The sequence below is a fragment of the Condylura cristata genome, unplaced genomic scaffold (assembly GCF_000260355.1).
Source record: "Condylura cristata isolate star-nosed mole 26May11 unplaced genomic scaffold, ConCri1.0 scaffold00002, whole genome shotgun sequence".
NCBI lineage: Eukaryota > Metazoa > Chordata > Mammalia > Eulipotyphla > Talpidae > Condylura > Condylura cristata.
The window spans coordinates 25922184-25938046 of NW_004567103.1; the positions used below are offsets into that span (position 1 = coordinate 25922184).

The following is a 15863-nucleotide window of genomic DNA, read 5'->3' on the forward strand; positions in this document are numbered from 1 at the left end:
CATAGTAAACATGTTCACTCAACCATGATCAAAAACACCATTTTAGAAGGTAAAAGTACTTTCAAGCTAAGCATATGACTTATATATGTTCTAAAAGCATGTTACAACAACATGAACAAACAATGTAAAATCTTTTATTCATAGTGTACTGACATGAAAAATGGCAAAGCTAGATGGGTATGCACCCTAATTGTGTTTCTACTTACTATGTAAAAGAGAGATGGTCAAAAACATTTCAAAGGATGAAAAGTGTATCTATTTTAACTAGTACTGTCATCATAATTCCAGACCTTCTTCATCAGCCTCTAGTTAATAGGAAATTTATTGAGCATTTCCTGCATACATAAAGTTATACTAAGTGCTAGAACAAGAAACGGGAGAAATTGTTTCAGATTTAAACATTAAAAAAACAACACTAGGTCCCTCCCTGGTGGCACAGCAGGTTAAAGCACAGCACTAAGAAGCTAAAGCTACTTCAGCATGAGTTCGATCCCCAGCCCAGAGGTGACCCACATGGCGCAGCAGACCTCTCCTGCCCCACCTGCTGCTCCCATCAGCAGTGTACTTCATCAGTCAGCCAGTTCTGCTCCCCACTGTGTCTCTGGTGAATCCTCTCACTGCCCCTGCACCTCTGGCCTATACCCCAGTTCTGTATGCATAAATTAATAAATTAAAAAAAAACCACTATATATAACAACTTTTAAACTCCTTTTAAACTTACTAACATATCAGAACACATCCTTCCAGATCAATATGTACATAATTTCACTATATTTTTAATGATAATAAATTCATGACTATCAGTTTCAAATGGACTCTTAAAATGTCCCACAATCCGGCCCTCCCTGGTGGCGCAGCGTGTTAAAGCACAGCACTAAGAAGCTAAAGTCACTTCCGCATGAGTTCGATTCCCGCCTGCCCCGGAGGAGATCCACATGGCATGGCAGACCTCTCCTGGCCCGCCCGCTGCTCCCCTCAGCAGTGTACTTCGTCGATCTGCCTGTTCTGCTCCCCGCTCTGTCACTGGTGAATCCTCTCACCCTCCACATCTCTGGCCTGTACCCCAGTTCTGTATGAATAAATAAATCTTTAAAAAAAAAATGTCCCACAATCCTCCTATTTCCCAAAATTCTTTACGTTTTCTGCCTTTACAGTGTAAACCTGAGATTTGTATTCTTAACATCAAGCTCTGGGATCTCCTTTCAGCTCATCTGCTCTAAGTCTTTCACAAGTTACTATGGAAGACAGATCTCAAGTGTTTCAGAGCTTCAATCTTGTTTTGAAATAGAGCATGACTAAAAGTGAACAAACAATTTGGGTCAGAAATTAGCCAAGACAGGCCAAGATATTAACAGCCTACTATTTTCATGTTTAACACTTTCCATGCATCAACAATCACAGAAGCACTTTCTTATATTCTTTTTGACTTTTGCAATAAAGAGAGAATCTAGAGTTGATACATTTTAAGAATAACTTGCAAGACTCCTCTAGCTCTTAAATGAAGCATAAGATCAGGTCCATTACCTTTTGTTGATTTTATGACAAAAGCATGGCAATACATAATCTTAAACCTATCATTCCTCAAATAGGAAGCCCCACAGATAAATTATTATGGACTATCAAAGATTTGCAACAGTACAATTTTATTTTTGTATGTTTTCAAATGATATGGTCACTGACACAGACACTTGAGTTTACCAGCCCGCAGACCCTGTGTGCTTGATCTCCAGCAAGAAAACGCCTCCCCCAATCTCTGCCAAGAGCACCAGCCCATCCTATCCAAACTGTCTCCCACTTAACTAATCTCCGAATGGTAAAATCGGTATCCTCTGCCTTGGCACATGGGAGAAAGTAAATACTAGTTGGCAAATAACACCTGAATTTCATTTCATTTATTCCTATTCCTGAGAGGTACTAGTAAAAGACAGCAGGTTTATTTTCCGATAATCCGTAACAGTCAATTGAGATGGCATGTGAGGTATAAGGGCAAATCAACAGTTCTTGTTCACAAGCCTAGATGAAAAGCGAAACCTTTCATCAGTTATCACAGTGCCTGTATGGTGGTCTACGCCGGTGATATTTTAAGACGTTTGGCTGGTTGATTTCCTTATTCAAATGGAAGTTCTGGCATTTGTAAACATACTCTGTAGATACATGGACTTTTGCATTTGTGCCAGTGTATGTACCTATGTGTGAAAGAAAAAGGATGGGGGAGGAGGGAGGGAAGGACCCAAGGAAGGCAGGAGGGAAGGAGCTAGGGAGGGAAAAAGATACAGGTTTACCTATGAGATGATGAGGATCAAAGGTGACAGCTGGATTTGCTGTTATTTGTTAGGGTGGATCTGTGAGTCACAATTCCTTTCATTAGAATAGATTAGCTAAGTCTTCTGGCCACACATAATCTTGCCATTACAGATGTGTGAAATCTGATAGAAAAGTTTTTTGCTTTGCTTTGCTTTGAAGTTTAGGATTTGGATGTGCAGCATTTTCTAAAGCTGGAGGGTTATAATGCACAGAGGAATCAGGGAGGAATTCCATGAGGATAGAAAATTTCTGAGATTTAAGGAAGTGACAGCACTGAACTTGAACAATATTTACAGGCTGATAAATACATACAAATGCTTGTTTGTTTGCTTGCTCTTCCTCTTTGACCTCAAAGTCTAACTCAAGGAAAACTCTTCTTTGGTGGTGATGCCAGTGAGATTAATCACATTGTTGTTGAAGGAACATGCTGGTTATAATGACAGAGTCGGGTTATTACGGGCTTCTTAGATGGGAAGATGAGAGTAATACAATTACAGGGAGCTGACCTTGGCCCATTTTACACTGCTACTTTTTCCTAGGAGTAGGATTGTTCCTATGGACTCTATCTTCCAGGCAGATGCCAATGTCTTCTCCACATCAAGGCTTTTTGCTGGCTGGTGTTATCATGTGTAAGGGAGGGATTATGAAATCAGAGATAGCTCTGGTCACAGAAAGTAGATGAAGGAGTTTAGTCTAAATAGAGCATAAATTTAGTTGGCCCTAATTGAGTTTGGGTGGCCAGATAAGTGAAATCAGGTTCTATTGATCAGGACAAATGGGAAGTAAATTGTGAAATAGGCTGGAAGACCCACAGAGGCCCCCAGGAACGTCCGAATGTCTAGAGATTGGCCCCTTGTGAAGACTCCTAAGTGTTGACAACAGAGTGGTATTGCCCAGGCTCATTGTCCTGCCTGAGGTGACTCCTTGCCCCTGTGAAAATGAAACTATGCTGTGTCCCTACTCTCTGGGATCCTGTTTTTGACTATGAACTGCAGCTGAACACTCAGATCAACTTAATCTGAAGCTTAATTGCTAACTTAAAAGAGTTAAGGCAATTAATTCCAGGAAACATATTGCCACCTTCTCCCAAATGATGTCCAGTGTTCTGCAACCTGAAACCCCAGCCGTCACAGATGCAAACCTTTAGGTTACCTAAGAAGCTTCTACATGGCTAAGGGGAACACGTGGCCACCAAAGTTGACAGTGTATCACCACTGCCTATGGCCAATGCCCCTATGTACCCTAACAGAGATGACTTACGGTTTTAAGTCCACCCAAAGGTACAGAAACATCTGACTTCTCGGAAAATAACATGGTTTCTAATTCCTGGTGTCACTTAAGATTGTTCTTAGAACCACACAATGACCAAGATCTAACTATTCAAATCTACCAATGCATACACCATACATACCAAACTAGACAAAACAAATTAAAATAACCAGAAAAACAAGTCCTGAGATTAACATATTTCAATAGCTCATTTATTGCCTGATGTTTTTTCCTTGCAGTTATACTCTAGCTTTCTGCAATTATTACTTCAAGCACGCACAGATATCACTTAAGTTTTATATGAATCCTAGAGTAAAATAAAGATCAAGGAAATTGTTGACTAAAACTTTACTTATGAAATAACAGATTAATCTCTTCATTCTAGATATGTATTTATTTTCCATCATCAAAAATTTATTAGGAAAAGATATCACTCACTAAGAAAAGAATTCCACCATTCATCACCAATCTATCATCCATACACCTCTCCAGTGTAAAATTAATAAACCACAAACATGGTTACTACCAATCACTTCATGTGCAAAGTTATATCAAACTGAACTACTCATTATGCAAAGACCTTACTTAATATGCATTTATGCCAGTCAGAAAATCTATTAGTTGAAAACAAAGATAAATTATTTTTATGAAAAATAAACCTGAATAGTAAAATTTTGGCAAATATGTTTGCTTCAAACACTTATAATTATTACCAGTCAGTAAAGTTTAATATATGTGACAATCTAATCAAACACCAAACTCCAAGTTTAATACACATATTTCTCATGCAATCATATAAAACATAAAAAGTTAAAACAATGTACTGAAATGCCAAATTGCTTTCTGACTTAATCTCCTGTTTTCCCTCATGCTTTATTGTGTAGGCAGTAATAAAATTTCACTTTGTTTCTCTGAAACCTATTACTGCTTTTAGATTCACTTTCCTATTCTCAGGTATTACATCACTCTTCCTGAACTGGATTTAAGGAGCCAGAGAAAATAAGTAAGAAAAATTTAAGTATAAAGATTTTTGACAAATTTTTTAAGGTCATTAATGGAAAACTTCCCCATGATTTATAAGAACATAAAAGTCACATGCATAATTGGGGTTGTTAATAGAGTGCTTTATAAATTATCTTAATATATCTGAAAGGGATCAATAAATGGCAAGCCCTGAAATTAGGCAGAGAGAAGGAAAATAAGTAAGTTGCTACAGGTTGGGGGGTCAACTTGACTTTCTGTCTAATCATCAGAATAAACTGGGAGCTTTTACAAACAGATCTCTGGGTCCTCATGCCTATAATACATGGGGTTCAGGCAGGGAAAAGCAACTTCCCAGGTCAGGTCACTTCCTGCAAAGCCAGATGTGAACATGGCAAGACAGAACTGGAATGTGCTGGGAATGTAAAAATATATCTGCCTTAGTACAAAAAAGGAATGTAAGCTGTCCTAATATTTTTAATAAAGATTGTGTGTTTGTGTACTGAAATATTTGACATATTGGTTTAAATAACATATGTCTAAAAACTGGCTCCCACTTTTTTTGTACTTTAATGTGATGATTAGGCAGTATAAAATTGATATGTGATATACACTAGGTCTTTTACTAGAGTAAAATTAATTAATTTTAACTTAAATTTAATGAATAATATGTCAGCGAAAAGATCATTTCTTAAAAACATAGTTGTAGAAACTTACCTATCTTGGCTTCTGAGAATCTGGAGAATCTATTTGCTGTGGGTACTGATGGGGTCAGAGAAGAGGCCTTTTCTCAATATCCTCATGTTGCAGGCACAGGATAGAACTTCGCGCATCGAGTGATTTGGTAGTAACTGTGTTTGCGGTTTATTAATTTTACACCAAGGGCAAAGTGTGACTGCCAGAGTTTTCAGCATTACCTGATGTCCAGAATGTAAATTCTCTGCCCTTCACTAGCCAGAAGGAGCCAGAAGCTCTGGGAGTGGTGAGCAGATGCCTCCAGGGCATTCAAATACACACAAGCTAAAGCTTGAGAACCACTACCCTGAAGCCTGCAACAGGGGGCTACTGAAACTGGGGGCTCTGACCCCATAGCCATAGACAACAAATAGATTCGCTAGATTCTTACAGAAACCTCGATACATAAATGGAGGCCAGTTTCTACAATTCTGTTTTTAAGGGATGGTCTTTTCATCAACATATTATTAATATCAGTAATACTAGTCAATATTAGTTAACATTAACACATTAATAGTAATAACATTAATATATCAGTACATCAATATTAATGATATTAACTAATATTAATTTTATTTAATAAATACAAATAACAATTAGCACACTTATAGAGCACATTATTAAGTGCCAAGTGTTGGTCACACAATCACAATGTTTAATTTAATCCTCGCACAACTCTGACGACTCCTACTTTATTTGTGTGAAAGTTGAGGCACAGAGATTCAGTTCCTAGCCTGGGTCTCACAATAAGTGACAAAGTCAGGACTCAAACCCTAATTGTCCGAAACTGGAGCAGACGGCCATCGCGCCTACAGCACCTCAAAACTCTCATTAACATGTCTTGGGGTTCACTGTAAATGAAGTGCACTGTGACTTCAACAAGAAGTCCTGCCCATTAGGAGGGGCAGGCGCGTAACGGGGCCTCCCAAGAGGCCAGACACACCGTCTGCAGAGCCAAACCACCTAGCTCACACGGGAATGTACTCGATATAAGGAGAGGCTGCTTTTCGGCAGCTTCCTCCCTCAGGTGCGAGAGTAAAAAGCTGCATTTAGTGGGCTCTCAGCCAACAAATTGCTTCTTTGCTTCTCAAAGGCGGCCAGGGGCTCCACAACATTTCAGGTCTAATGTTTAACTGCTGCTTCTTTCTAAATCAAAGCAATTAAAGAGGCATGTGCCCAACGCCGGTATAGTCCACACAGTCCTGCGATCACGCAGCTTCTGAGCTGTTTTCTCGGGGTGGCCACAAACAGGAAGAATGGGGACTGATAGTGTGGGTAGGAAGTCAATTACGTGATGTGGTCGAAAAGCAGCAAAAAAGCTTCTTGGTCAGAATCACGTCTCCCCATCTCCCAGAATGCCAGTTTCTAACCTGGATAAACTTCTTAAGATATACCTGCATTTTGCTTAATTTATAGTTTGCTCTTATCTTTAGAGGAGGTGTAATCATCACAGATTAATTTATTTCATTCTCTACTGCCCTCAACTGGCCCGCAGGAGAGAGCAGACCTCTGCAGAATGAGAAATGGGGCAGAGGCGCTTTGACTGAGAGCTAGGAAAAGGTCGTACTGTGTCTACACTGGCAGCGGTGATTCTGAGACACCGGATCAAGTCTCAATCATCAGTGTGTAGCAGGAGGGCCTCTGGCCTCTGTGTGCAAATAAAAGAGGTTGGAATGGTAGTGGAGGAAACGTACTTTTCCCTCTTCCTTTCCCAGTTCTTATTTGAGACCCCAGTAATAAAGGATTCATAAGACAAAAGCAAACGGTAACTTAACAGCACGCACACTTGTGTATACATGGGTGACGCCAAGGGAAAAGGAGGAACTTTCCCCAATGACTTAGTTTTAGGATTAAACACCATATTAATGGGAAGGGGGTGGGGTGGGGCATTCGGGAGAATGATTGTCAGAAAATTTGATTGTCCCTTGGGACGGAGGCACGGTGTGAGGCTTGTGACAAGGTGTCCAGGTAAGAGCCTGCTGGGCTGCTCTCTATGAGGAGAGCCAGTCTTCCTTGGTAGGTAAGCTCCGGGGAGGAGTGTGTGACGGCACACACTCTGACTGCTTTTCGGAGTCTCTGTCTTAGACAGACAAGGGGTCAGAGAAAGCCTCTTCCTGCTTTTTTTGTTTTTCAAGTGCTTACAGGTCACAGCAATCAATATGCCCAAGTGGCATTTTGGGGGTGCGATGACCTAACTCTTTGTTAAGTTGCAAGTGGCACAGTCTCTACCCTTCAGAGAACATGACCTCTGTGGTTTATTTCAGGTCTTAGGTGTTTCTAGGCTGTAAGATCCCTGGGAATGCCAGAGTAGCAGAAAGTAGAAAATTCACCTTAAAAGAAAAAGCAGGCGGGGATGCGGGCCCTGATATAGCAGGCCATTTGTCAGTGAAGATCACCTTTAAACTGGTCAAGGACTAAGTGTCCAGTTCAGAGGCATGGCCGGGGTGCCTCTTGCATGGCAGCTGGAGGGGGAAATTGTGTTCTCTCTATAAAACTGGAAATTTGTCTACATGTTACATTATATAAACTTTTCTATTGCTTGATTTTGCCATTGTCTAATTGCCCCCTCTTCTGTTTGTGGCTTCCTTCTTTTCCTCAATTCTTTTGCTGTCCTTTATCTGGCCGCTTATATTCCAAGTGCTTTCATTCTTCTGTGGTTTAATTCCCACAGTTTAATAAAAGTTCTTGTGCAGAGCCGTGTTCCTTAGAGGAAAGGGGCTTTGATTATTAGGACTGAGAACACATAAACAGCGAAACAGAGAATGGTGATTGAAATAAGAATTTCATAGGAAGAGACGTACCTTGGCTTTTTTTTTTTTTAATTGGAGAGGGGAAAAAAAATCCTCAAGGTTGCATTTTTATTCAAAGACACTTCAGTGTACTAAGCCCACTGTTAGAACAATTTCACTGAAAAGCATTTTAAGGGCAAATGTCAGAGAAAAAATTCACATTTAAAAGCTCTGGCTCTGCCTCTTTTGAAACGCAGGGTTAGCCTTTGGTTGAGAAATGTCACTGCCTACTAAGTTCTTTATGGAAGAAAGAAAGAAAATTGAATGTTTTATTTAAACAGGTCATTAACAGTCAATACTTATTTGAAAAGGCCTGCTTTCCGAGGCAGATAAAAGCTTCCAATCACTCAGAATATCACTTGAGCACATCTAGGGCAAGATGTGCTGATGCGCGGTGCAGACCTTGGAGGGAGGCTGTCTTCACTCAGCGCTGGGGGCCGGGTAGGAGGCAGAGTGCTACGAGTTTTCACCCTGTGTGTGCTGCACAGAGACAGCACCGGCACACAAAGCGCCTTGATGGCAGGCCCAGCTTGGATTTTCCATTTTAGGGCTAGGAAATGCGTATGAATGAAGATTAGCCATTTTTGCATAAAGTGCCAAACCACCTCCCTGGCAGCAGAATGCAAATGGAAGCAAAAGAGCAAAGGACAGCTGAAATAAATGCAGCAGATCCCAGGCACTGTGCACACAGGGGGAGGCGTGCGCGTGGCAGGTGGTATTAGCATTCATCTATGGCATGCTTTTCTATTTAATTTGAAATTATTTCATTTCATAGGTCTCTGACGGTTGGAGAATATAAATAAATGCCTTTTTCTAAAAGTGACCCGATGCTGGCTCCTGTAAGGCGGTGCTTCTGATTGCTGGGCTTTAAAGCAAACATGTGTTTCCATAGAGATGTGGGTGACCCAGGCCTGGTGCAAGTACCCACTTGTATCAGCAATTCAATTATGCTCAGTTCTTTTAAGATGCGATGATGTCAGCTCAAGCCTTTAAAACACGCCTATCCTCAGCCAGGCCTCCCTAAAGGTGAAGTGGCCTGCATGAGGAGATTCAGAAGAATATATCCCACCCTCTCCAAGCACACCATCAAGGCTCTCCCCTGCGGTTACAATGGGTGCCCCCTCCTCCCAAGGCAGTCTATACAATATGCCCAGCTCTGTGGGGAATCAGCACTGGTTACAAAATAGCTCAATGAATGAAGTCTTACTGTATACCAGGCACAGCTCTGAGCACTTGTCTTGTATTAACACCTCTTTTCTCACAATAATCCTGTGGACAGTTAGCGCTCATATGGTTGATCTTCTGGTTTTACAGAAAGAGAAATGCAGCACAGAGTAAAGCTACAAACTCAAGTTAGAGCTAGGAAGAGACTGACTGAGATCTGAACTTGGACCTCTTGGCTCCAGAGCTCATGCCCCTAAAAAAATTGCTATCACTGGCTGGAGACAGATAGATCCTCACAAGCACAGGGATAAGCTGGACCAGGAGGCAGCGGAGGAAGTCAGAACTGGAACTTTGCTGGTTTTTGAACAGAACAACATGGGGTTGGGATGTGGCCAGCGGTTCACTGCTTATACCATCTTTTAAAGGAAAACACTGCACATTCATTTCCAAAAGAAAGCCTGCATTGTGGTTCTACAATCTAACTCCAAGTCAGGAAAGAAAAATCTCAACCAAAGCTGACTCTGGAGGAGCTGGCTCATTGGTCACGGAGTAAACACCTAGTAAAGGAAACCATCATCTCTGCAGAGTACATCCTAGTTGCAAAAAATTCTGATCCAATAAACATGCCTTTCTAGCTCATTAAGACAGAACTCTCCTGGAAAACATCTGATGATTTTTTACGAGAGAAAGTCAGGTTCTTTCTTCTTCCTTGAAACGTCACTGGCATTGGCTGAGTCAGAACAGTATACAGAGTACTACCTTGAACACGCTGGGGTTAGGTGGGAAGGAAATACTGGGGAACTGGGCACCTCACCATGGAGCAGGCCAGCACATGCAGGCAGCCAGCCCTTCTCAGCCCTCTGCCCTCCCCCCCATACAGCTCCTCCAAAACTGTCCCACACCACCAGCCTCCAACTCACTTTTGCAGGCTTCCTGGTGTTCCGATTCAGAGCTCCTCCAGCACACTCCCTGCTAGTGGCCTTCTCTGTAGCAAGTAAAGCCTTGTCCCCTGCTGGTTACCTTTATCAAGTTGTTTTTCCTGTGACCTGTAAGTCTGACGCAGGTGGAGTCAGAAATCTGGGTAGGTGGCAGGATCCTGGGTGTGGCTGAAGAACCAGCCGTGGGCTGGCAGCCTCCGCCACCTGGAGCTCAGAGGGAACCCCTTTCTGAGAGAAGTTTCTTTTTTGTAAAAGTGGCCAGTGTTTTTTGCCTCCAGAGCCCTGTTAGTCAAAGTACAGTTTTTCATGCTAATTCTGGGAAAAACCGAAGTTAGAGGAGCTTGCAACCTTTACACTACTGCCCCAGAGGCTGAGAGACAGTAGGATGGAACCGCAGTCATCATTCCAAAGGTCAGTTTCCCAGTACAGTTTGCTAAGGGCTTCTAATCTGCCTGGACACCAGTCCAGACAGAGCAATCCATGAGCAAACATTCCTCGCACTGCACCCTGAGGCTACCTCTCTCCCAGTTGCCTTCTAACACAAGTTCCTGGATCTCGACTTCGCTGGAAGATTCTTGTTGGCTAAGTTTGTGCTAAAGGAATGATTTATTACCAATCCATATTTTATTAGGGGTTGTGCTCTTACCCAAAGGAATGAATGTTCAGTCTTGACTTGTGACAAATTAGTGAGAGGAGCATGGGGGTGGGATTGTCAGGGGGAGGCAGAAGAAAGAAAACTTTCTTACTTGTCGGGAGTTCTCTAGGGACAAGGCAAGTTAGTTGATATTTGTTACTTCTGTTTGCTTTTAAAAAATCTAACACGTAAATTCAACACATTTTTAGGAATGTGCTATTTCTCTTTAGGGTCACACTTCTCCCTATCCCCACTCTCAGAGCTGTTTCAGGTGGTCTGCCTGAAGCCCCTACAGTCAGACCCTGGCAGAGGCTGTAGTAATTGTATTAACTATGGCACTTCTTGATGGGATATCATGTAATGAGGTTAAAAACTAAGCCGCCATTCTTTGTTTAGCAGGAAGGTTTGGGAGGCTGAAGTGATAAAGGGAATTGATAAGGTTACCATGGCAACCAGGCCCTAAGCCTGATCACTCTGACCATGAATGCAGAAGCAGGGCCAGGACACATAGGCCAACGCTTGCCCGGTCAGGAAAAGTTCATGAAAACAGGTCATAAGAGAGAGCCCTGACCTTTTTTGTCCCCCACTCTGTCTCAGGCGAATTCTTTCACCCCCTCACCTCCAGACTCACCCCCATACTTCTCCCCACTTTACTTCTGTCAACAACTACAGTATCTTGGGCCCTTAAATGACTGCAAGGAGGAAACAAAGCTTTTTTTTTTTTTTTTTTTTTTTTAGTATTCAGAGTCTTCTTTTCTTCTTATGATAGAAAATAAGTAATTACAATTCACTAAGCCTTAATTTCAACTCTGCCTCTTACTAGTTTTGGGATTTGAGCAAGTTACTGGTCCTCTCTCTGCCTCTATTTCCTCATCAATAAATTGAGGTTAATGACAGTAAGTGCCTCAGAGGGCGATAATAAGTTCACATTTGTGCTTCAAACTGTACTTGGCATACAGTAACTGAGGTAAAACATGGGCACACAGATATACAACCTCAGATTCCTCCCTAGCCTCAGTGGTAGCTTTCTTATTCTCCTCCCATTGCAGGTGAGAAAGAAAGGCATTAGATTTCATGATTGTGCACGTAGCCAGTGATGGGATTGCCCCCAAAACACAAGTTTCTGACCACAAATTGCCTTCATGTGACTACATTCTTCCTTCTCCACGGACACACCCACCTGAAGGGAGAATCAGGGCAACTCCAGAGAGGTGAAGGTTGCATCTCAAGCCCAGGCCTGCTGCAGCACTGCTAAGAGGGATGTAAACTCTCAAGGCTCTAGAGTCAGGGGGACATTTGCCTTCCTGTTCTGAAAACTTCAGCACAAGCAAAAGCAGAGTTATGTAAGCCTCATCCCCACTGAATGCTCAGAACTCCATGCCGGGCCAAGGATTCATGCCTTGTGGCTACCAGATATGATCAGTGTTCTAGTGACCACATGCATGGTTCAGGTTCTTGTCTTTAAAGGACAACAAGCAGGTACAACATGGACAAAAGTTCAAATAAAATCTTAGACTTGATTAGAGAAAAACTTAAAAATTACTAAATCTCTAGCCACACATTCTGATTTCAGATAATGATATCAAGATGGATAAAAGAGAGAATATGACTTTAATGCCCTTGAGTTTATTCTAATGTAATCACAGATAATAAAACTCATTTTGACCATTTTATGATAGACTCAAAATTCTATGTCATATTTACTATCCTAGTGAATTTTTAACTATAATAAAAAAGAAATGCTATCACCTTAAGTATGCTATGGTTGGAAAATTAACATTTTTAAAGGGCTTCAGATAAATAAGATATTAATAGATTTGATGAATTATACAAAGGATAGCTTCCTTCTAAAAAGTCTGTTAAATTCCATCTTTCCTTTTTCTTTCCAAAGAACCAAGTGGAATGCCTTCAATAGCTAAATGTTCAATAAAGATGTGGAAAAGTGGAATAAATGTCCTTTCATTTTCTTCTTTCTTGCTTGCACTGGGTTTTTAAGAGTAATTTATGCCTCAGTTATCAACATCTGGTATTGGCTTATTCCTTTAAATGGCACCATTAAAGCCTGGCTGTCGATCACGGTTCTACCCCGCCCCCACCCTATCCTAACTTCCTCCAAGCCCATAATGTGTTAGTCTTTCTCAGACTCAAGGTCTCTTGACGGGAGCCAAAGTGGTCCAAGATTAGGCCCTGTGTATCCCAACTCTTGAACCAGGTAACTTCCCAATACTTTCTATTTATTGTATTTCATCTTTAGGCAGAACACTGTATTCAGAATAAAGAGGTTCCTTGACTAACCTTCTCCACCTGCACTCTGTGCAAAAGGGAAAGGCTGAAATTTTGCCTGACAGTGAAGTATGAAAAAAAAGTTGACTCCCACTCAGTGTAAACACATTTGACCACTAACTGTAACCACACCCATAGATATGGGGTTTTACTGCTGTTGAAATTCACAAGCACACTATGGGCTCTTTGTAAATCTTCCCATGGCCTGCCAGCATGCCTACCCCTTTGGGTACAGCAAAGAGGCATGACAGCGGACGCCACGTCCTCTCTTTTGCTCTGAGCTCCAGCCTGCCCTATGCTTGAACTCACTTTGGGGAAATTTCAGAAAGTACCAATTGTTTATGATAGCCAGTAAGCCTAAGCAATATGTAGCTCAATCCCTTTCAAATCATTTTTCTAAGACTGAGTGAATCAAAACTGGTTTTTTTTTTGTTTGTTTGTTTGTTTTGTACAGTGGCTCAAATATTCTACAGGCTTCTTAAAATAAATATAATATAATATATTATTTCCTCTTTGAAGACTTTCTATTAGCCATCCAGTCTACTTTAAAGCAATTGAATTAGACAGGTTTTTCACAACCTTGATTCCATCTATACCCATTCTTGGCAAACTGATAGAAAGCAGAAATCAGTGTTATTTGGTATTTTACTGTGACAGAAGGTGTCATTATCCAGATACAGGACACAGCCTTTGAGTGTGTTCCCCATGGGTTGGACACTGACTGTGGAGGGCCAGTCGTAAGGCAGACATATTGGGAGGAGGGGTGTCAGAGACAAGAGAAATAAGAATGCCAGTAATACAACCTAAGTCATTCTGACCTGACAACAACTATGTTTATAAGAGAGGCTTCTAGAGGGGTAAGAGGGCTTTATTTTAGGAGGGTTTATTTAGAGAGAGATTCTGAGAGAAGGTGCTCTTTTGCATGGTTTTGAGGTTGTGCTGACAATGATGAGAACAGAATTTCAGGTAAGAGAAAGAGCAGAACTGAAACCTCTCTGGCAGAAACATATAAGTCAAGTGTGAGTTCAGAATGAAAACCTATTGGCATAGTGCACAGAAGTCAGTCAGTCAATGGTTCTTGGGGTCCACATGTCCCTTAGCTAGATGCAATGTGCTTAGCAAGATGTAATGCACTATAATTTTAAGATCAGCTTCTCAAGGGAGATAAGCTTAGCAGGCAGTAAGCAATCGGATGACATCAGAAGGCAGTATGCAAGGGAGGTGTTCTATGGTGCGGTTTCAATTATACGCTTGTCCTGTTTGTAATGCAGCAAAGCGATAACATCCTTGTTTCATTTTTCCTTTTAGCAAATAGGAGTTTCACTCTACTCCAATTCTCTGCCCACTCCACTGTTATTTTTGATTATAAGATTCTGGAAACTAGAACCTATTTCTTATGTTATTCTTAAAGTGCTCAAACATTGGATCCTTTTTTAAAAAATCATTTCAACTTGATGTAACTTGATTCTGTCTTTTTAATTTTGAAAAAAAAAAAAGCTTTAATCTGACAAATGTCAGGTTAATGTAAGGTTCCAAAGCAAATAAAAGATATGTAGCTGAGTTTCATTTAGGTCTAGAAAAGCATCTCATAAATTACATTAAAGATTTCACTTGGTTTCATTTTTACTTGGTTTTTCATCCTGGAAGAGATGACTGATAGCCAATACCACATATTTTACTAAATTCAGTCTTGAAAAAGAGATAACCAGACACAAAAAGATTCATGTTTGTTTAACTAAACGCTTCTCTTAAAAATGAGTGAGCATTAAAGGAGAAAAATATCTTCAACAATTAATCTACTAAATAAAAATTTCTGGGCCCTGCCTGGTGGCACAACAGGTTAAACCTTGGCACTGCAAGCGAACTGCAGCTGCTTCAGTGCGAGTTCGATCCTGGGGGGTGACCCACATGGCGCAGCAGACCTCTCCTGACCCGCCCGCTGCTCCCCTCAGCAGTGTACTTTGTCAATCTGCCTGTCCTGCTCCCCACTCTGTCTCTGGTGAATCCTCTCACCTATACCCAATTCTGGATCATAAATAATAAAATAAATCTTAAAACACACACACACACACCCACAATTTCTGAATGGCTACCAGCCAGAGTTCTCTTGGTTTCATTTTTCATTTCAAGTTTTCAAACAATATATAATCATATATAGAGACAAAATAAGATAACTCTAGATTCCTCATAGAACACATGGGATAAGGGCTGAGAAGAGACTACATAATAGTTGCATTTTTAGTCTGGTTTTTAAAAAGATACTGATGTATAATGGGGAAAATTATTTTGGCAATAACAAAGCATTTTGCTTTTTCAACCTCTTACTTTACAAAGACTTCTCTTGTCTGATGGCACTGCCATCCTTTTAGCTAGTATTATTATGTGTTGGGCACTTTCATTCATTCACCCTATCGTTCATTCCGTACCCACTGAAACCTTAAGCCCCTCCTCAGTGCCAGGCACTGGGATATGACAGTGTACAAAAAATTCCATTCTGTTTCACTGAGTCCTCACACTGCTCCTACAAGGTAAGTATTACTATCTCCATTTTACAGATGAGGGAACCAGGTGCACAGAGTTATAGCCAAGGTCCCAAGTCAGTCAACAGCAAGATATGAACCTGAACCTTCGAAACCAAACTCCTAACTTTTTATGTTTATTACACTAGTCTGGTGCCATTGTTTTGGTTCAATGAAAATAAAGTGAATATATTATGAGTGGGTTCATTCATTAGAATCAGAAGTGTAAAGCTGGCTTGGTTTAAAA

General features: G+C 41.0%; 1 protein-coding gene across 9 annotated transcripts in view; it reads right to left on the reverse strand.

Moving 5' to 3' along the window:
• SPATS2L (spermatogenesis associated, serine-rich 2-like) overlaps positions 1 to 15863 on the reverse strand; it is a 157457-nt gene that overhangs the window by 82070 nt on the left and 59524 nt on the right. The window contains exon 1 of one of the 9 annotated variants that reach the window (XM_012727742.1): positions 10163 to 10269. The exons of the other annotated variants lie outside the window; for them this stretch is intronic. The gene's annotated coding sequence lies outside the window, so the exon portion shown is untranslated. Of the gene's footprint in view, positions 1 to 10162; positions 10270 to 15863 lie in introns of those variants that run through there. 9 annotated transcript variants of the gene reach the window in all.